The sequence below is a fragment of the Leptidea sinapis genome, chromosome 31, assembly GCF_905404315.1.
Source record: "Leptidea sinapis chromosome 31, ilLepSina1.1, whole genome shotgun sequence".
Taxonomy (NCBI): domain Eukaryota; kingdom Metazoa; phylum Arthropoda; class Insecta; order Lepidoptera; family Pieridae; genus Leptidea; species Leptidea sinapis.
Genome location: NC_066295.1, coordinates 11,945,680 through 11,972,649, shown reverse-complemented (window position 1 = coordinate 11,972,649; position 26,970 = coordinate 11,945,680).

Below are 26,970 nucleotides of genomic sequence, written 5' to 3'. Positions count from 1 at the left end.
GACATGTGGTTACTACCTATGGACTATACATATGAACCGGGAATATGAACATTTTTTATATCAATACTCTGCTCAACACATTATTATAACTCTTACTGTTTCAAGTGTTTGGAATGTTCACAACATGACGACAAAATGGGGAGTATAGATAATTTATACGAGATGTTGACATTTGGGTACTATATATGGAATAAACATATGAACCAGAGATATGAACATATTATATATCAATACTCTACTCAAGACATTATTATATATCTTACTGTTTCAAGTGTTTAGAATGTTCACAACATGACGACAACATGGGGAGTATAAATCCTATATACGAGATGATGACATGTGGCTACTACATATGGAATATACATATGAACCGGCAATATGAACATATTATATATCAATACTCTGCTCAACACATTATTATAATTTTAACTGTTTCAAGTTTTTTGAATGTTTACAACATGACTACAACATGGAGAGTATATATTATATATACGAGATGATGACATGTGGGTACTTCATATGGAATATACATATGAACCGGCAATATGAACATATTATATATCAATACTCTGCTCAAGACATAATTATATATCTTACTGTTTCAAGTGTTTAGAATGTTCACAACATGACGACAACATGGGGAGTATAGATAATATATACAAGATGTTGACAATTGGGTACTATATATGGAATAAACATATGAACCGGATATATGAACATATTATTTATCAATACTCTGCTCAACACATTATCATAACTCTAACTGTTTCAAGTGTTTCGAATGTTCACAATATGACGACAACATGTGGAGTATATATAATATATACGAGATTATGACATGTGGGTACTACATATGGACTATACATATGAACCGGCAATATGAACATATTTTATATCAATACTCTGCTCAACACATAAGTATAACTCTTACTGTTTCAAGTGTTTGGAATGTTCACAACATGACGACAAAATGGGGAGTATATATAATATATACAGTTGATGACATGTGGCTACTACATATGCAATATACATATAAACCGGCAATATGAACATATTATATATCAATACTCTGCTCAACACATTATCATAACTCGTACTGTTTCAAGTGTTTGGAATGTTCACAACATGACTACAACATGGAGAGTATATATAATATATACGAGATGATGACATGTGGGTACTACATATGAAATATACATATGAACCGGCAATATGAACATATTATATATCAATACTCTACTCAACACATTATTATATCTCTTACTGTTTCAAGTGTTTGGAATGTTCACAACATGGGGAGTATATAAAATATATACCAGATGATGACCTGTGGGTACTACATATGGAAAAAACGTATGAACAGGCAATATGAACATATTATTTATCAATACCTTGCTCAACCCATTTTATAAATTTACCGGTTTCAAGTGATTCGAATGTTCACAACATGACAACAACATGGGGAGTATTAATTCAATAAACGAGATGATGACATGTGGCTACTACATATGAAATATACATATGAACCGGCAATATAGGCGGCATTTTCAGGCATTATATTAGATTGCAATTGTAACTGGAAAGCTCAATGTGACACAGTGGCAGGCAAAATAAATAAGTTCGTTTTCGCTTTAAGAAGGCTCAGACAAACTGTATCCTTTAATGCTGCACTTACTGCATACCACGGTTATATTGCGTCAGTTTTACGGTACGGGTTAATAGTATGGGGAAACTCCACTAATATTTCAAATGTTTTTCTGGCACAAAAAAAATGTATAAGAGCATTATGCAATGTCAGTCCTCTAGAATCGTGTAGACCATTATTCAAAATGCACCGTCTGTTAACGCTTACTGGTCTATATATATTAGAAATTTGTATGTTCATTAAAAAACATGGTGAACTTTTTAAACCAGCAAAGGACTATTCCATATTAGGATTAAGAGATCCAACTCGCCTTCTGATGCCATACTGTAGAACAGCGCTTCATCAAAATAACGCAAATGTTATGTGTATTAGGGTATTTAACCACCTTCCAAAGAATATTAGAGAGATACCTAAAACATTAATGCATAAAAAATTAAAATTATGGCTAATAGATAAATACTTTTATAGTTTAAAAGAATTCTTTAGCCAAAAATAATAGTATTAAAAAGTAATTTTTGAGAGGTACCTACAAACTAATGTTTATTTTATATTATCTCATTGAATTAAAGCTATGTAATGTGTATTAAGAACGTATAAGTATAAATTAAATATGATATTCCAATATTGACAATCAAATATTTGTATGCCGATATATTGGCGAATTGTGCTGTACACCAATTAATTGTTAACAACTATGTTACCACGATTCATACAAATAAATCATTTCATTTCATTTCAATATGAACATATTATTTATCAATACTTTGCAGAACAAATTATTATAACTATTACTGTTTCAAGTGTTTGGAATGTTCACAACATGACGACAACATGGGGAGTATATATAATATATACGAGTTGATGACATGTGGGTACTACATATGGAATATACATATGAACCGGCAATATGAACATATTATATATCTATACTCTGCTCAACACATTATCATAACTCTAACTGTTTCAAGTGTTTCGAATGTTCACAATATGACGACAACATGTGGAGTATATATAATATATACGAGATTATGACATGTGCCTACTTCATATGGAATATACATATGTACCGGAACCTGAACATTTTATATATCAATACTCTGCTCAACACATTATTATAACTCTTACTGTTTCAAGTGTTTGGAATGTTCACAACATGACGACAACATGGGGAGTATACATAATATATACGAGATAATGACATGTGGGTACTACATATGAAATATACATATGAACCGGCAAAATGAACATATTATTTGTCAATACTCTGCTTAACACATTATTATAATTTTAACTGTTTCAAGTTTTTTGAATTTTTACAACATGACTACAACATGGAGAGTATATATAATATATACGAGATGATGACATGTGGATACTACATATGAAATATACATATGAACCGGCAATATGAACGTATTATATATCAATACTCTGCTCAACACATTATTATAATTTTAACTATTTCAAGTTTTTGTAATGTTTACAACATGACTACAACATGGAGAGTATATATAATATATACGAGATGATGACATGTGGGTACTACATATGGAATATACATATGAACCGGCAATATGAACATATTATATATCAATACTTTGCAGAACAAATTATTATAACTCTTACTGTTTCAAGTGTTTGGAATGTTCACAACATGACGACAACATGGGGAGTATAGATTATACATACGAGATGTTGCCATGTGGGTACGATATATGGAATAAACATATGAACCGGCAATATGAACATATTTTATATCAATACTCTGCTCAACACATAAGTATAACTCTTACTGTTTCAAGTGTTTGGAATGTTCACAACATGACGACAAAATGGGGAGTATATATAATATATACGAGATTATGACATGTGGCTACTACATATGGAATATACATATGTACCGGCAATATGACCATATTATATATCAATACTCTGCTCAACACATTATTATAATTTTAACTGTTTCAAGTTTTTGTAATGTTTACAACATGACTACAACATGGAGAGTATATATAATATATACGAGATGATGACATGTGGGTACTACATATGAAATATACATATGAACAGGCAATATAGGCGGCATTTTCAGGCATTATATTAGATTGCAATTGTAACTGGAAAGCTCAATGTGACACAGTGGCAGGCAAAATAAATAAGTTCGTTTTCGCTTTAAGAAGGCTCAGACAAACTGTATCCTTTAATGCTGCACTTACTGCATACCACGGTTATATTGCGTCAGTTTTACGGTACGGGTTAATAGTATGGGGAAACTCCACTAATATTTCAAATGTTTTTCCGGCACAAAAAAAATGTATAAGAGCATTATGCAATGTCAGTCCTCTAGAATCGTGTAGACCATTATTCAAAAAGCACCGTCTGTTAACGCTTACTGGTCTATATATATTAGAAATTTGTATGTTCATTAAAAAACATGGTGAACTTTTTAAACCAGCAAAGGACTATTCCATATTAGGATTAAGAGATCCAACTCACCTTCTGATGCCATACTGTAGAACAGCGCTTCATCAAAATAACGCAAATGTTATGTGTATTAGGGTATTTAACCACCTTCCAAAGAATATTAGAGAGATACCTAAAACATTAATGCATAAAAAATTAAAATTATGGCTAATAGATAAATACTTTTATAGTTTAAAAGAATTCTTTAGCCAAAAATAATAGTATTCAAATGTAATTTTTGAGAGGTACCTACAAACTAATGTTTATTTTATATTATCTCATTGAATTAAAGCTATGTAATGTGTATTAAGAACGTATAAGTATAAATTAAATATGATATTCCAATATTGACAATCAAATATTTGTATGCCGATATATTGGCGAATTGTGCTGTACACCAATTAATTGTTAACAACTATGTTACCACGATTCATACAAATAAATCATTTCATTTCATTTCATTTCATTTCAATATGAACATATTATTTATCAATACTTTGCAGAACAAATTATTATAACTCTTACTGTTTCAAGTGTTTGGAATGTTCACAACATGACGACAAAATGGGGAGTATAGATTATATATACGAGATGTTGACATTTGGGTACGATATATGGAATTAACACATGAACCAGAGATATGAACATATATACGAGATGATGACATATGGGTTCTACTTATGGCATATACATATGAACCGGTAATATGAACATATTTTATATCAATACTCTACTCAACACATTATTATAAGTCTTACTGTTTCAAGTGTTTGGAATGTTCACAACATGACGACAAAATGGGGAGTATAGTTAATATATACGAGATGTTGACATTTGGGTACTATATATGGAATAAACATATGAACCAGAGATATGAACAAGTGTTTGGTATGTTCACAACATAACGACAACATGGGGAGTATATATAATATATACGAGATGATGACATGTGGTTACTACATATGGACTATACATATGAACCGGCAATATGAACATATTATATATCAATACTCTGCTCAACACATTATTATAACTCTTACTGTTTCAAGTGTTTGGAATGTTCACAAAATGGGGTGTATATCAAATATATACGAGATGATGACATATGGGTTCTACTTATGGAATATACATATGAACCGGCAATATGAACATATTTTATATCAATACTCTACTCAACACATTATTATTAGTCTTACTGTTTCAAGTGTTTGGAATGTTCACAACATGACGACAAAATGGGGAGTATAGATAATTTATACGAGATGTTGACATTTGGGTACTATATATGGAATAAACATATGAACCAGAGATATGAACATATTATATATCAATACTCTACTCAAGACATTATTATATATCTTACTGTTTCAAGTGTTTAGAATGTTCACAACATGACGACAACATGGGGAGTATAAATCCTATATACGAGATGATGACATGTGGCTACTACATATGGAATATACATATGAACCGGCAATATGAACATATTATATATCAATACTCTGCTCAACACATTATTATAATTTTAACTGTTTCAAGTTTTTTGAATGTTTACAACATGACTACAACATGGAGAGTATATATTAAATATACGAGATGATGACATGTGGGTACTACATATGGAATATACATCTGAACCGGCAATATGAACATATGATATATCAATACTCTACTCAACACATTATTATATCTCTTACTGTTTCAAGTGTTTGGAATGTTAACAACATGACGACAACATGGGGAGTATAGATAATATATACAAGATGTTGACAATTGGGTACTATATATGGAATAAACATATGAACCGGAAATATGAACATATTATATATCAATACTCTGCTCAACACATTATCATAACTCTAACTGTTTCAAGTGTTTCGAATGTTCACAATATGATGACAACATGTGGAGTATATATAATATATACGAGATTATGACATGTGGGTACTACATATGGACTATACATATGAACCGGCAAAATGATCATATTATTTGTCAATACTCTGCTGAACACATTATTATAATTTTAACTGTTTCAAGTTTTTTGAATTCTTATAACATGACTACAACATGGAGAGTATATAAAATATATATCAGATGATGACATGTGGGTACTACATATGGAAAAAACGTATGAACAGGCAATATGAACATATTATTTATCAATACCTTGCTCAACCCTTTTTATAAATTTACCGGTTTCAAGTGATTCGAATGTTCACAACATGACAACAACATGGGGAGTATAAATTCAATATACGAGATGATGACATGTGGCTACTACATATGAAATATACATATGAACCGGCAATATGAACGTATTATATATCAATACTCTGCTCAACACATTATTATAATTTTAACTGTTTCAAGTTTTTGTAATGTTTACAACATGACTACAACATGGAGAGTATATATAATATATACGAGATGATGACATGTGGGTTCTACATATGGAATATACATATGAACCGGCAATATGAACATATTATATATCAATACTTTGCTGAACAAATTATTATAACTCTTACTGTTTCAAGTGTTTGGAATGATCACAACATGACGACAACATGGGGAGTATAGATTATATATACGAGATGTTGCCATGTGGGTACGATATATGGAATAAACATATGAACCGGCAATATGAACATATTTTATATCAATACTCTGCTCAACACATAAGTATAACTGTTACTGTTTCAAGTGTTTGGAATGTTCACAACATGACGACAAAATGGGGAGTATATATAATATATACGAGTTGATGACATGTGGCTACTACATATGCAATATACAGATAAACCGGCAATATGAACATATTATATATCAATATATAGACAACATGGGGAGTATAGATTATATATACGAGATGTTGCCATGTGGGTACGATATATGGAATAACACATGAACCAGAGATATGAACATATTTACGAGATGATGACATATGGGTTCTACTTATGGAATATACATATGAACCGGCAATATGAACATATATTATATCAATACTCTACTCAACATATTATTATAAGTCTTACTATTTCAAGTGTTTGGAATGTTCACAACATGACGACAAAATGGGGAGTATAGTTAATATATACGAGATGTTGACATTTGGGTACTATATATGGAATAAACATATGAACCAGAGATATGAACAAGTGTTTGGTATGTTCACAACATAACGACAACATGGGGAGTATATATAATATATACGAGATGATGACATGTGGTTACTACATATGGACTATACATATGAACCGGCAATATGAACATTTTTTATATCAATACTCTGCTCAACACATTATTATAACTCTTACTGTTTCAAGTGTTTGGAATGTTCACAACATGGAGTGTATATCAAATATATACGAGATGATGACATATGGGTTCTACTTATGGAATATACATGTGAACCGGCAATATGAACATATTTTATATCAATACTCTACTCAACACATTATTATAAGTCTTACTGTTTCAAGTGTTTGGAATGTTCACAACATGACGACAAAATGGGGAGTATAGATAATTTATACGAGATGTTGACATTTGGGTACTATATATGGAATAAACATATGAACCAGAGATATGAACATATTATATATCAATACTCTACTCAAGACATTATTATATATCTTACTGTTTCAAGTGTTTAGAATGTTCACAACATGACGACAACATGGGGAGTATAAATCCTATATACGAGATGATGACATGTGGCTACTACATATGGAATATACATATGAACCGGCAATATGAACATATTATATATCAATACTCTGCTCAACACATTATTATAATTTTAACTGTTTCAAGTTTTTTGAATGTTTACAACATGACTACAACATGGAGAGTATATATTAAATATACGAGATGATGACATGTGGGTACTACATATGGAATATACATATGAACCGGCAATATGAACATATGATATATCAATACTCTACTCAACACATTATTATATCTCTTACTGTTTCAAGTGTTTGGAATGTTAACAACATGACGACAACATGGGGAGTATAGATAATATATACAAGATGTTGACATTTGGGTACTATATATGGAATAAACATATGAACCGGCAATATGAACATATTATATATCAATACTCTGCTCAACACATTATCATAACTCTAACTGTTTCAAGTGTTTCGAATGTTCACAATATGACGACAACATGTGGAGTATATATAATATATACGAGATTATGACATGTGGGTACTACATATGGACTATACATATGAACCGGCAAAATGATCATATTATTTGTCAATACTCTGCTGAACACATTATTATAATTTTAACTGTTTCAAGTTTTTTGAATTCTTATAACATGACTACAACATGGAGAGTATATAAAATATATATCAGATGATGACATGTGGGTACTACATATGGAAAAAACGTATGAACAGGCAATATGAACATATTATTTATCAATACCTTGCTCAACCCATTTTATAAATTTACCGGTTTCAAGTGTTTCGAATGTTCACAACATGACAACAACATGTGGAGTATAAATTTAATATACGAGATGATGACATGTGGCTACTACATATGAAATATACATATGAACCGGCAATATGAACGTATTATATATCAATACTCTGCTCAACACATTATTATAATTTTAACTGTTTCAAGTTTTTGTAATGTTTACAACATGACTACAACATGGAGAGTATATATAATATATACGAGATGATGACATGTGGGTTCTACATATGGAATATACATATGAACCGGCAATATGACCATATTATATATCAATACTTTGCTGAACAAATTATTATAACTCTTACTGTTTCAAGTGTTTGGAATGTTCACAACATGACGACAACATGGCGAGTATAGATTATATATACGAGATGTTGCCATGTGGGTACGATATATGGAATAAACATATGAACCGGCAATATGAACATATTTTATATCAATACTCTGCTCAACACATAAGTATAACTGTTACTGTTTCAAGTGTTTGGAATGTTCACAACATGACGACAAAATGGGGAGTATATATAATATATACGAGTTGATGACATGTGGCTACTACATATGCAATATACATATAAACCGGCAATATGAACATATTAAATATCAATATATAGACAACATGGGGAGTATAGATTATATATACGAGATGTTGCCATGTGGGTACGATATATGGAATTAACACATGAACCAGAGATATGAACATATATACGAGATGATGACATATGGGTTCTACTTATGGAATATACATATGAACCGGCAATATGAACATATTTTATATCAATACTCTATCAACACATTATTATAAGTCTTACTATTTCAAGTGTTTGGAATGTTCACAACATGACGACAAAATGGGGAGTATAGTTATTATATACGAGATGTTGACATTTGGGTACTATATATGGAATAAACATATGAACCAGAGATATGAACATATTATATATCAATACTCTGCTCAAGACATAATTATATATCTTACTGTTTCAAGTGTTTAGAATGTTCACAACATGACGACAACATGGGGAGTATTAATCCTATATACGAGATGATGACATGTGGCTACTACATATGGAATAAACATATGAACCGGCAATATGAACATATTATATATCAATACTCTGCTCAACACATTATTATAATTTTAACTGTTTCAAGTTTTTTGAATGTTTACAACATGACTACAACATGGAGAGTATATATATTATATATACGAGATGATGACATGTGGGTACTACATATGGAATATACATATGAACCGGCAATATGAACATATTATATATCAATACTCTACTCAACACATTATTATATCTCTTACTGTTTCTAGTGTTTGGAATGTTCACAACATGACGACAACATGGGGAGTATAGATAATATATACAAGATGTTGACATTAGGGTACTATATATGGAATAAACATATGAACCGGAAATATGAACATATTATATATCAATACTCTGCTCAACACATTATCATAACTCTAACTGTTTCAAGTGTTTCGAATGTTCACAATATGACGACAACATGTGGAGTATATATAATATATACGAGATTATGACATGTGGGTACTACATATGGACTATACATATGAACCGGCAAAATGATCATATTATTTGTCAATACTCTGCTGAACACATTATTATAATTTTAACTGTTTCAAGTTTTTTGAATTCTTATAGCATGACTACAACATGGAGAGTATATAAAATATATATCAGATGATGACATGTGGGTACTACATATGGAAAAAACGTATGAACAGGCAATATGAACATATTATTTAACAATACCTTGCTCAACCCTTTTTATAAATTTACCGGTTTCAAGTGATTCGAATGTTCACAACATGACAACAACATGGGGAGTATAAATTCAATATACGAGATGATGACATGTGGCTACTACATATGAAATATACATATGAACCGGCAATATGAACGTATCATATATCAATACTCTGCTCAACACATTATTATAATTTTAACTGTTTCAAGTTTTTGTAATGTTTACAACATGACTACAACATGGAGAGTATATATAATATATACGAGATGATGACATGTGGGTTCTACATATGGAATATACATATGAACCGGCAATATGAACATATTATATATCAATACTTTGCTGAACAAATTATTATAACTCTTACTGTTTCAAGTGTTTGGAATGTTCACAACATGACGACAACATGGGGAGTATAGATTATATATACGAGATGTTGCCATGTGGGTACGATATATGGAATAAACATATGAACCGGCAATATGCACATATTTTATATCAATACTCTGCTCAACACATAAGTATAACTGTTACTGTTTCAAGTGTTTGGAATGTTAACAACATGACGACAAAATGGGGAGTATATATAATATATACGAGTTGATGACATGTGGCTACTACATATGCAATATACATATAAACCGGCAATATGAACATAATATATATCAATATATAGACAACATGGGGAGTATTGATTATATATACGAGATGTTGCCATGTGGGTACGATATATGGAATAAACATATGAACCAGAGATATGAACATATTATATATAAATACTCTGCTCAAGACATTTTTTTGAATGTTTACAACATGACTACAACATGGAGAGTATATATTATATATACGAGATGATGACATGTGGGTACTACATATGAACCGGCAATATGAACATATTATATATCAATACTCTGCTCAACACATTATCATAACTCGTACTGTTTCAAGTGTTTGGAATGTTCACAACATGACGACAAAATTGGGAGTATATATAATATATACGAGATGATGACATGTGGGTACTACATATGAAATATACATATGAACCGGCAATATGAACATATTATATATCAATACTCTGCTCAACACATTATCATAACTCGTACTGTTTCAAGTGTTTGGAATGTTCACAACATGACTACAACATGGAGAGTATATATAATATATACGAGATGATGACATGTGGGTACTACATATGGAATATACATATGAACCGGCAATATGAACATATTATATATCAATACTCTACTCAACACATTATTATATCTCTTACTGTTTCAAGTGTTTGGAATGTTCACAACATGGGGAGTATATAAAATATATACCAGATGATGACCTGTGGGTACTACATATGGAAAAAACGTATGAACAGGCAATATGAACATATTATTTATCAATACCCTGCTCAACCCATTTTATAAATTTACCGGTTTCAAGTGTTTCGAATGTTCACAACATGACAACAACATGGGGAGTATTAATTCAATAAACGAGATGATGACATGTGGCTACTACATATGAAATATACATATGAACCGGCAATATAGGCGGCATTTTCAGGCATTATATTAGATTGCAATTGTAACTGGAAAGCTCAATGTGACACAGTGGCAGGCAAAATAAATAAGTTCGTTTTCGCTTTAAGAAGGCTCAGACAAACTGTATCCTTTAATGCTGCACTTACTGCATACCACGGTTATATTGCGTCAGTTTTACGGTACGGGTTAATAGTATGGGGAAACTCCACTAATATTTCAAATGTTTTTCCGGCACAAAAAAAATGTATAAGAGCATTATGCAATGTCAGTCCTCTAGAATCGTGTAGACCATTATTCAAAAAGCACCGTCTGTTAACGCTTACTGGTCTATATATATTAGAAATTTGTATGTTCATTAAAAAACATGGTGAACTTTTTAAACCAGCAAAGGACTATTCCATATTAGGATTAAGAGATCCAACTCGCCTTCTGATGCCATACTGTAGAACAGCGCTTCATCAAAATAACGCAAATGTTATGTGTATTAGGGTATTTAACCACCTTCCAAAGAATATTAGAGAGATACCTAAAACATTAATGCATAAAAAATTAAAATTATGGCTAATAGATAAATACTTTTATAGTTTAAAAGAGTTCTTTAGCCAAAAATAATAGTATTAAAAAGTAATTTTTGAGAGGTACCTACAAACTAATGTTTATTTTATATTATCTCATTGAATTAAAGCTATGTAATGTGTATTAAGAACGTATAAGTATAAATTAAATATGATATTCCAATATTGACAATCAAATATTTGTATGCCGATATATTGGCGAATTGTGCTGTACACCAATTAATTGTTAACAACTATGTTACCACGATTCATACAAATAAATCATTTCATTTCATTTCAATATGAACATATTATTTATCAATACTTTGCAGAACAAATTATTATAACTCTTACTGTTTCAAGTGTTTGGAATGTTCACAAAATGACGACAACATGGGGAGTATATATAATATATACGAGTTGATGACATGTGGGTACTACATATGGAATATACATATGAACCGGCAATATGAACATATTATATATCTATACTCTGCTCAACACATTATCATAACTCTAACTGTTTCAAGTGTTTCGAATGTTCACAATATGACGACAACATGTGGAGTATATATAATATATACGAGATTATGACATGTGCCTACTTCATATGGAATATACATATGTACCGGAACCTGAACATTTTATATATCAATACTCTGCTCAACACATTATTATAACTCTTACTGTTTCAAGTGTTTGGAATGTTCACAACATGACGACAACATGGGGAGTATACATAATATATACGAGATAATGACATGTGGGTACTACATATGGAATATACATATGAACCGGCAAAATGAACATATTATTTGTCAATACTCTGCTTAACACATTATTATAATTTTAACTGTTTCAAGTTTTTTGAATTTTTACAACATGACTACAACATGGAGAGTATATATAATATATACGAGATGGTGACATGTGGATACTACATATGAAATATACATATGAACCGGCAATATGAACGTATTATATATCAATACTCTGCTCAACACATTATTATAATTTTAACTGTTTCAAGTTTTTGTAATGTTTACAACATGACTACAACATGGAGAGTATATATAATATATACGAGATGATGACATGTGGGTACTACATATGGAATATACATATGAACCGGCAATATGAACATATTATATATCAATACTTTGCAGAACAAATTATTATAACTCTTACTGTTTCAAGTGTTTGGAATGTTCACAACATGACGACAACATGGGGAGTATAGATTATACATACGAGATGTTGCCATGTGGGTACGATATATGGAATAAACATATGAACCGGCAATATGAACATATTTTATATCAATACTCTGCTCAACACATAAGTATAACTCTTACTGTTTCAAGTGTTTGGAATGTTCACAACATGACGACAAAATGGGGAGTATATATAATATATACAGTTGATGACATGTGGCTACTACATATGCAATATACATATAAACCGGCAATATGAACATATTATATATCAATACTCTGCTCAACACATTATTATAATTTTAACTGTTTCAAGTTTTTGTAATGTTTACAACATGACTACAACATGGAGAGTATATATAATATATACGAGATGATGACATGTGGGTACTACATATGAAATATACATATGAACCGGCAATATAGGCGGCATTTTCAGGCATTATATTAGATTGCAATTGTAACTGGAAAGCTCAATGTGACACAGTGGCAGGCAAAATAAATAAGTTCGTTTTCGCTTTAAGAAGGCTCAGACAAACTGTATCCTTTAATGCTGCACTTACTGCATACCACGGTTATATTGCGTCAGTTTTACGGTACGGGTTAATAGTATGGGGAAACTCCACTAATATTTCAAATGTTTTTCCGGCACAAAAAAAATGTATAAGAGCATTATGCAATGTCAGTCCTCTAGAATCGTGTAGACCATTATTCAAAAAGCACCGTCTGTTAACGCTTACTGGTCTATATATATTAGAAATTTGTATGTTCATTAAAAAACATGGTGAACTTTTTAAACCAGCAAAGGACTATTCCATATTAGGATTAAGAGATCCAACTCACCTTCTGATGCCATACTGTAGAACAGCGCTTCATCAAAATAACGCAAATGTTATGTGTATTAGGGTATTTAACCACCTTCCAAAGAATATTAGAGAGATACCTAAAACATTAATGCATAAAAAATTAAAATTATGGCTAATAGATAAATACTTTTATAGTTTAAAAGAATTCTTTAGCCAAAAATAATAGTATTCAAATGTAATTTTTGAGAGGTACCTACAAACTAATGTTTATTTTATATTATCTCATTGAATTAAAGCTATGTAATGTGTATTAAGAACGTATAAGTATAAATTAAATATGATATTCCAATATTGACAATCAAATATTTGTATGCCGATATATTGGCGAATTGTGCTGTACACCAATTAATTGTTAACAACTATGTTACCACGATTCATACAAATAAATCATTTCATTTCATTTCATTTCATTTCAATATGAACATATTATTTATCAATACTTTGCAGAACAAATTATTATAACTCTTACTGTTTCAAGTGTTTGGAATGTTCACAATATGACGACAACATGGGGAGTATAGATTATATATACGAGATGTTGCCATGTGGGTACGATATATGGAATTAACACATGAACCAGAGATATGAACATATATACGAGATGATGACATATGGGTTCTACTTATGGAATATACATATGAACCGGCAATATGAACATATTTTATATCAATACTCTACTCAACACATTATTATAAGTCTTACTGTTTCAAGTGTTTGGAATGTTCACAACATGACGACAAAATGGGGAGTATAGTTAATATATACGAGATGTTGACATTTGGGTACTATATATGGAATAAACATATGAACCAGAGATATGAACAAGTGTTTGGTATGTTCACAACATAACGACAACATGGGGAGTATATATAATATATACGAGATGATGACATGTGGTTACTACATATGGACTATACATATGAACCGGCAATATGAACATTTTTTATATCAATACTCTGCTCAACACATTATTATAACTCTTACTGTTTCAAGTGTTTGGAATGTTCACAACATGGAGTGTATATCAAATATATACGAGATGATGACATATGGGTTCTACTTATGGAATATACATATGAACCGGCAATATGAACATATTTTATATCAATACTCTACTCAACACATTATTATTAGTCTTACTGTTTCAAGTGTTTGGAATGTTCACAACATGACGACAAAATGGGGAGTATAGATAATTTATACGAGATGTTGACATTTGGCTACTATATATGGAATAAACATATGAACCAGAGATATGAACATATTATATATCAATACTCTACTCAAGACATTATTATATATCTTACTGTTTCAAGTGTTTAGAATGTTCACAACATGACGACAACATGGGGAGTATAAATCCTATATACGAGATGATGACATGTGGCTACTACATATGGAATATACATATGAACCGGCAATATGAACATATTATATATCAATACTCTGCTCAACACATTATTATAATTTTAACTGTTTCAAGTTTTTTGAATGTTTACAACATGACTACAACATGGAGAGTATATATTAAATATACGAGATGATGACATGTGGGTACTACATATGGAATATACATATGAACCGGCAATATGAACATATGATATATCAATACTCTACTCAACACATTATTATATCTCTTACTGTTTCAAGTGTTTGGAATGTTAACAACATGACGACAACATGGGGAGTATAGATAATATATACAAGATGTTGACATTAGGGTACTATATATGGAATAAACATATGAACCGGAAATATGAACATATTATATATCAATACTCTGCTCAACACATTATCATAACTCTAACTGTTTCAAGTGTTTCGAATGTTCACAATATGACGACAACATGTGGAGTATATATAATATATACGAGATTATGACATGTGGGTACTACATATGGACTATACATATGAACCGGCAAAATGATCATATTATTTGTCAATACTCTGCTGAACACATTATTATAATTTTAACTGTTTCAAGTTTTTTGAATTCTTATAACATGACTACAACATGGAGAGTATATAAAATATATATCAGATGATGACATGTGGGTACTACATATGGAAAAAACGTATGAACAGGCAATATGAACATATTATTTATCAATACCTTGCTCAACCCATTTTATAAATTTACCGGTTTCAAGTGTTTCGAATGTTCACAACATGACAACAACATGGGGAGTATAAATTCAATATACGAGATGATGACATGTGGCTACTACATATGAAATATACATATGAACCGGCAATATGAACGTATTATATATCAATACTCTGCTCAACACATTATTATAATTTTAACTGTTTCAAGTTTTTGTAATGTTTACAACATGACTACAACATGGAGAGTATATATAATATATACGAGATGATGACATGTGGGTTCTACATATGGAATATACATATGAACCGGCAATATGACCATATTATATATCAATACTTTGCTGAACAAATTATTATAACTCTTACTGTTTCAAGTGTTTGGAATGTTCACAACATGACGACAACATGGCGAGTATAGATTATATATACGAGATGTTGCCATGTGGGTACGATATATGGAATAAACATATGAACCGGCAATATGAACATATTTTATATCAATACTCTGCTCAACACATAAGTATAACTGTTACTGTTTCAAGTGTTTGGAATGTTCACAACATGACGACAAAATGGGGAGTATATATAATATATACGAGTTGATGACATGTGGGTACTACATATGGAATATACATATAAACCGGCAATATGAACATATTATATATCAATATATAGACAACATGGGGAGTATAGATTATATATACGAGATGTTGCCATGTGGGTACGATATATGGAATTAACACATGAACCAGAGATATGAACATATATACGAGATGATGACATATGGGTTCTACTTATGGAATATACATATGAACCGGCAATATGAACATATTTTATATCAATACTCTATCAACACATTATTATAAGTCTTACTATTTCAAGTGTTTGGAATGTTCACAACATGACGACAAAATGGGGAGTATAGTTATTATATACGAGATGTTGACATTTGGGTACTATATATGGAATAAACATATGAACCAGAGATATGAACATATTATATATCAATACTCTGCTCAAGACATAATTATATATCTTACTGTTTCAAGTGTTTAGAATGTTCACAACATGACGACAACATGGGGAGTATTAATCCTATATACGAGATGATGACATGTGGCTACTACATATGGAATAAACATATGAACCGGCAATATGAACATATTATATATCAATACTCTGCTCAACACATTATTATAATTTTAACTGTTTCAAGTTTTTTGAATGTTTACAACATGACTACAACATGGAGAGTATATATATTATATATACGAGATGATGACATGTGGGTACTACATATGGAATATACATATGAACCGGCAATATGAACATATTATATATCAATACTCTACTCAACACATTATTATATCTCTTACTGTTTCTAGTGTTTGGAATGTTCACAACATGACGACAACATGGGGAGTATAGATAATATATACAAGATGTTGACATTAGGGTACTATATATGGAATAAACATATGAACCGGAAATATGAACATATTATATATCAATACTCTGCTCAACACATTATCATAACTCTAACTGTTTCAAGTGTTTCGAATGTTCACAATATGACGACAACATGTGGAGTATATATAATATATACGAGATTATGACATGTGGGTACTACATATGGACTATACATATGAACCGGCAAAATGATCATATTATTTGTCAATACTCTGCTGAACACATTATTATAATTTTAACTGTTTCAAGTTTTTTGAATTCTTATAGCATGACTACAACATGGAGAGTATATAAAATATATATCAGATGATGACATGTGGGTACTACATATGGAAAAAACGTATGAACAGGCAATATGAACATATTATTTAACAATACCTTGCTCAACCCTTTTTATAAATTTACCGGTTTCAAGTGATTCGAATGTTCACAACATGACAACAACATGGGGAGTATAAATTCAATATACGAGATGATGACATGTGGCTACTACATATGAAATATACATATGAACCGGCAATATGAACGTATCATATATCAATACTCTGCTCAACACATTATTATAATTTTAACTGTTTCAAGTTTTTGTAATGTTTACAACATGACTACAACATGGAGAGTATATATAATATATACGAGATGATGACATGTGGGTTCTACATATGGAATATACATATGAACCGGCAATATGAACATATTATATATCAATACTTTGCTGAACAAATTATTATAACTCTTACTGTTTCAAGTGTTTGGAATGTTCACAACATGACGACAACATGGGGAGTATAGATTATATATACGAGATGTTGCCATGTGGGTACGATATATGGAATAAACATATGAACCGGCAATATGCACATATTTTATATCAATACTCTGCTCAACACATAAGTATAACTGTTACTGTTTCAAGTGTTTGGAATGTTCACAACATGACGACAAAATGGGGAGTATATATAATATATACGAGTTGATGACATGTGGCTACTACATATGCAATATACATATAAACCGGCAATATGAACATAATATATATCAATATATAGACAACATGGGGAGTATTGATTATATATACGAGATGTTGCCATGTGGGTACGATATATGGAATAAACATATGAACCAGAGATATGAACATATTATATATAAATACTCTGCTCAAGACATTTTTTTGAATGTTTACAACATGACTACAACATGGAGAGTATATATTATATATACGAGATGATGACATGTGGGTACTACATATGAAATATACATATGAACCGGCAATATGAACATATTATATATCAATACTCTGCTCAACACATTATCATAACTCGTACTGTTTCAAGTGTTTGGAATGTTCACAACATGACGACAAAATTGGGAGTATATATAATATATACGAGATGATGACATGTGGGTACTACATATGAAATATACATATGAACCGGCAATATGAACATATTATATATCAATACTCTGCTCAACACATTATCATAACTCGTACTGTTTCAAGTGTTTGGAATGTTCACAACATGACTACAACATGGAGAGTATATATAATATATACGAGATGATGACATGTGGGTACTACATATGGAATATACATATGAACCGGCAATATGAACATATTATATATCAATACTCTACTCAACACATTATTATATCTCTTACTGTTTCAAGTGTTTGGAATGTTCACAACATGGGGAGTATATAAAATATATACCAGATGATGACCTGTGGGTACTACATATGGAAAAAACGTATGAACAGGCAATATGAACATATTATTTATCAATACCTTGCTCAACCCATTTTATAAATTTACCGGTTTCAAGTGTTTCGAATGTTCACAACATGACAACAACATGGGGAGTATTAATTCAATAAACGAGATGATGACATGTGGCTACTACATATGAAATATACATATGAACCGGCAATATAGGCGGCATTTTCAGGCATTATATTAGATTGCAATTGTAACTGGAAAGCTCAATGTGACACAGTGGCAGGCAAAATAAATAAGTTCGTTTTCGCTTTAAGAAGGCTCAGACAAACTGTATCCTTTAATGCTGCACTTACTGCATACCACGGTTATATTGCGTCAGTTTTACGGTACGGGTTAATAGTATGGGGAAACTCCACTAATATTTCAAATGTTTTTCCGGCACAAAAAAAATGTATAAGAGCATTATGCAATGTCAGTCCTCTAGAATCGTGTAGACCATTATTCAAAAAGCACCGTCTGTTAACGCTTACTGGTCTATATATATTAGAAATTTGTATGTTCATTAAAAAACATGGTGAACTTTTTAAACCAGCAAAGGACTATTCCATATTAGGATTAAGAGATCCAACTCACCTTCTGATGCCATACTGTAGAACAGCGCTTCATCAAAATAACGCAAATGTTATGTGTATTAGGGTATTTAACCACCTTCCAAAGAATATTAGAGGGATACCTAAAACATTAATGCATAAAAAATTAAAATTATGGCTAATAGATAAATACTTTTATAGTTTAAAAGAATTCTTTAGCCAAAAATAATAGTATTCAAATGTAATTTTTGAGAGGTACCTACAAACTAATGTTTATTTTATATTATCTCATTGAATTAAAGCTATGTAATGTGTATTAAGAACGTATAAGTATAAATTAAATATGATATTCCAATATTGACAATCAAATATTTGTATGCCGATATATTGGCGAATTGTGCTGTACACCAATTAATTGTTAACAACTATGTTACCACGATTCATACAAATAAATCATTTCATTTCATTTCATTTCATTTCAATATGAACATATTATTTATCAATACTTTGCAGAACAAATTATTATAAATCTTACTGTTTCAAGTGTTTGGAATGTTCACAACATGACGACAACATGGGGAGTATAGATTATATATACGAGATGTTGCCATGTGGGTACGATATATGGAATTAACACATGAACCAGAGATATGAACATATATACGAGATGATGACATATGGGTTCTACTTATGGAATATACATATGAACCGGCAATATGAACATATTTTATATCAATACTCTACTCAACACATTATTATAAGTCTTACTATTTCAAGTGTTTGGAATGTTCACAACATGACGACAAAATGGGGAGTATAGTTAATATATACGAGATGTTGACATTTGGGTACTATATATGGAATAAACATATGAACCAGAGATATGAACAAGTGTTTGGTATGTTCACAACATAACGACAACATGGGGAGTATATATAATATATACGAGATGATGACATGTGGTTACTACATATGGACTATACATATGAACCGGCAATATGAACATATTATATATCAATACTTTGCTGAACAAATTATTATAACTCTTACTGTTTCAAGTGTTTGGAATGTTCACAACATGACGACAACATGGGGAGTATAGATTATATATACGAGATGTTGCCATGTGGGTACGATATATGGAATAAACATATGAACCGGCAATATGAACATATTTTATATCAATACTCTGCTCAACACATAAGTATAACTGTTACTGTTTCAAGTGTTTGGAATGTTCACAACATGACGACAAAATGGGGAGTATATATAATATATACGAGTTGATGACATGTGGCTACTACATATGCAATATACAGATAAACCGGCAATATGAACATATTATATATCAATATATAGACAACATGGGGAGTATAGATTATATATACGAGATGTTGCCATGTGGGTACGATATATGGAATAACACATGAACCAGAGATATGAACATATTTACGAGATGATGACATATGGGTTCTACTTATGGAATATACATATGAACCGGCAATATGAACATATATTATATCAATACTCTACTCAACATATTATTATAAGTCTTACTATTTCAAGTGGTTGGAATGTTCACAACATGACGACAAAATGGGGAGTATAGTTAATATATACGAGATGTTGACATTTGGGTACTATATATGGAATAAACATATGAACCAGAGATATGAACAAGTGTTTGGTATGTTCACAACATAACGACAACATGGGGAGTATATATAATATATACGAGATGATGACATGTGGTTACTACATATGGACTATACATATGAACCGGCAATATGAACATTTTTTATATCAATACTCTGCTCAACACATTATTATAACTCTTACTGTTTCAAGTGTTTGGAATGTTCACAACATGGAGTGTATATCAAATATATACGAGATGATGACATATGGGTTCTACTTATGGAATATACATATGAACCGGCAATATGAACATATTTTATATCAATACTCTACTCAACACATTATTATTAGTCTTACTGTTTCAAGTGTTTGGAATGTTCACAACATGACGACAAAATGGGGAGTATAGATAATTTATACGAGATGTTGACATTTGGGTACTATATATGGAATAAACATATGAACCAGAGATATGAACATATTATATATCAATACTCTACTCAAGACATTATTATATATCTTACTGTTTCAAGTGTTTAGAATGTTCACAACATGACGACAACATGGGGAGTATAAATCCTATATACGAGATGATGACATGTGGCTACTACATATGGAATATACATATGAACCGGCAATATGAACATATTATATATCAATACTCTGCTCAACACATTATTATAATTTTAACTGTTTCAAGTTTTTTGAATGTTTACAACATGACTACAACATGGAGAGTATATATTAAATATACGAGATGATGACATGTGGGTACTACATATGGAATATACATATGAACCGGCAATATGAACATATGATATATCAATACTCTACTCAACACATTATTATATCTCTTACTGTTTCAAGTGTTTGGAATGTTAACAACATGACGACAACATGGGGAGTATAGATAATATATACAAGATGTTGACAATTGGGTACTATATATGGAATAAACATATGAACCGGAAATATGAACATATTATATATCAATACTCTGCTCAACACATTATCATAACTCTAACTGTTTCAAGTGTTTCGAATGTTCACAATATGACGACAGCATGTGGAGTATATATAATATATACGAGATTATGACATGTGGGTACTACATATGGACTATACATATGAACCGGCAAAATGATCATATTATTTGTCAATACTCTGCTGAACACATTATTATAATTTTAACTATTTCAAGTTTTTTGAATTCTTATAACATGACTACAACATGGAGAGTATATAAAATATATATCAGATGATGACATGTGGGTACTACATATGGAAAAAACGTATGAACAGGCAATATGAACATATTATTTATCAATACCTTGCTCAACCCTTTTTATAAATTTACCGGTTTCAAGTGATTCGAATGTTCACAACATGACAACAACATGGGGAGTATAAATTCAATATACGAGATGATGACATGTGGCTACTACATATGAAATATACATATGAACCGGCAATATGAACGTATTATATATCAATACTCTGCTCAACACATTATTATAATTTTAACTGTTTCAAGTTTTTGTAATGTTTACAACATGACTACAACATGGAGAGTATATATAATATATACGAGATGATGACATGTGGGTTCTACATATGGAATATACATATGAACCGGCAATATGACCATATTATATATCAATACTTTGCTGAACAATTTATTATAACTCTTACTGTTTCAAGTGTTTGGAATGTTCACAACATGACGACAACATGGCGAGTATAGATTATATATACGAGATGTTGCCATGTGGGTACGATATATGGAATAAACATATGAACCGGCAATATGAACATATTTTATATCAATACTCTGCTCAACACATAAGTATAACTGTTACTGTTTCAAGTGTTTGGAATGTTCACAACATGACGACAAAATGGGGAGTATATATAATATATACGAGTTGATGACATGTGGCTACTACATATGCAATATACATATAAACCGGCAATATGAACATATTATATATCAATATATAGACAACATGGGGAGTATAGATTATATATACGAGATGTTGCCATGTGGGTACGATATATGGAATTAACACATGAACCAGAGATATGAACATATATACGAGATGATGACATATGGGTTCTACTTATGGAATATACATATGAACCGGCAATATGAACATATTTTATATCAATACTCTATCAACACATTATTATAAGTCTTACTATTTCAAGTGTTTGGAATGTTCACAACATGACGACAAAATGGGGAGTATAGTTATTATATACGAGATGTTGACATTTGGGTACTATATATGGAATAAACATATGAACCAGAGATATGAACATATTATATATCAATACTCTGCTCAAGACATAATTATATATCTTACTGTTTCAAGTGTTTAGAATGTTCACAACATGACGACAACATGGGGAGTATTAATCCTATATACGAGATGATGACATGTGGCTACTACATATGGAATAAACATATGAACCGGCAATATGAACATTTTATATATCAATACTCTGCTCAACACATTATTATAATTTTAACTGTTTCAAGTTTTTTGAATGTTTACAACATGACTACAACATGGAGAGTATATATATTATATATACGAGATGATGACATGTGGGTACTACATATGGAATATACATATGAACCGGCAATATGAACATATGATATATCAATACTCTACTCAACACATTATTATATCTCTTACTGTTTCAAGTGTTTGGAATGTTCACAACATGACGACAACATGGGGAGTATAGATAATATATACAAGATGTTGACAATTGGGTACTATATATGGAATAAACATATGAACCGGAAATATGAACATATTATATATCAATACTCTGCTCAACACATTATCATAACTCTAACTGTTTCATGTGTTTCGAATGTTCACAATATGACGACAACATGTGGAGTATATATAATATATACGAGATTATGACATGTGGGTACTACATATGGACTATACATATGAACCGGCAAAATGATCATATTATTTGTCAATACTCTGCTGAACACATTATTATAATTTTAACTGTTTCAAGTTTTTTGAATTCTTATAGCATGTCTACAACATGGAGAGTATATAAAATATATATCAGATGATGACATGTGGGTACTACATATGGAAAAAACGTATGAACAGGCAATATGAACATATTATTTATCAATACCTTGCTCAACCCTTTTTATAAATTTACCGGTTTCAAGTGTTTCGAATGTTCACAACATGACAACAACATGGGGAGTATAAATTCAATATACGAGATGATGACATGTGGCTACTACATATGAAATATACATATGAACCGGCAATATGAACGTATCATATATCAATACTCTGCTCAACACATTATTATAATTTTAACTGTTTCAAGTTTTTGTAATGTTTACAACATGACTACAACATGGAGAGTATATATAATATATACGAGATGATGACATGTGGGTTCTACATATGGAATATACATATGAACCGGCAATATGAACATATTATATATCAATACTTTGCTGAACAAATTATTATAACTCTTACTGTTTCAAGTGTTTGGAATGTTCACAACATGACGACAACATGGGGAGTATAGATTATATATACGAGATGTTGCCATGTGGGTACGATATATGGAATAAACATATGAACCGGCAATATGCACATATTTTATATCAATACTCTGCTCAACACATAAGTATAACTGTTACTGTTTCAAGTGTTTGGAATGTTCACAACATGACGACAAAATGGGGAGTATATATAATATATACGAGTTGATGACATGTGGCTACTACATATGCAATATACATATAAACCGGCAATATGAACATAATATATATCAATATATAGACAACATGGGGAGTATAGATTATATATACGAGATGTTGCCATGTGGGTACGATATATGGAATAAACATATGAACCGGCAATATGAACATATTTTATATCAATACTCTGCTCAACACATAAGTATAACTGTTACTGTTTCAAGTGTTTGGTATGTTCACAACATAACGACAACATGGGGAGTATATATAATATATACGAGATGATGACATGTGGTTACTACATATGGACTATACATATGAACCGGCAATATGAACATTTTTTATATCAATACTCTGCTCAACACATTATTATAACTCTTACTGTTTCAAGTGTTTGGAATGTTCACAACATGGAGTGTATATCAAATATATACGAGATGATGACATATGGGTTCTACTTATGGAATATACATATGAACCGGCAATATGAACATATTTTATATCAATACTCTACTCAACACATTATTATTAGTCTTACTGTTTCAAGTGTTTGGAATGTTCACAACATGACGACAAAATGGGGAGTATAGATAATTTATACGAGATGTTGACATTTGGGTACTATATATGGAATAAACATATGAACCAGAGATATGAACATATTATATATCAATACTCTACTCAAGACATTATTATATATCTTACTGTTTCAAGTGTTTAGAATGTTCACAACATGACGACAACATGGGGAGTATAAATCCTATATACGAGATGATGACATGTGGCTACTACATATGGAATAAACATATGAACCGGCAATATGAACATATTATATATCAATACTCTGCTCAACACATTATTATAATTTTAACTGTTTCAAGTTTTTTGAATGTTTACAACATGACTACAACATGGAGAGTATATATTAAATATACGAGATGATGACATGTGGGTACTACATATGGAATATACATATGAACCGGCAATATGAACATATGATATATCAATACTCTACTCAACACATTATTATATCTCTTACTGTTTCAAGTGTTTGGAATGTTAACAACATGACGACAACATGGGGAGTATAGATAATATATACAAGATGTTGACAA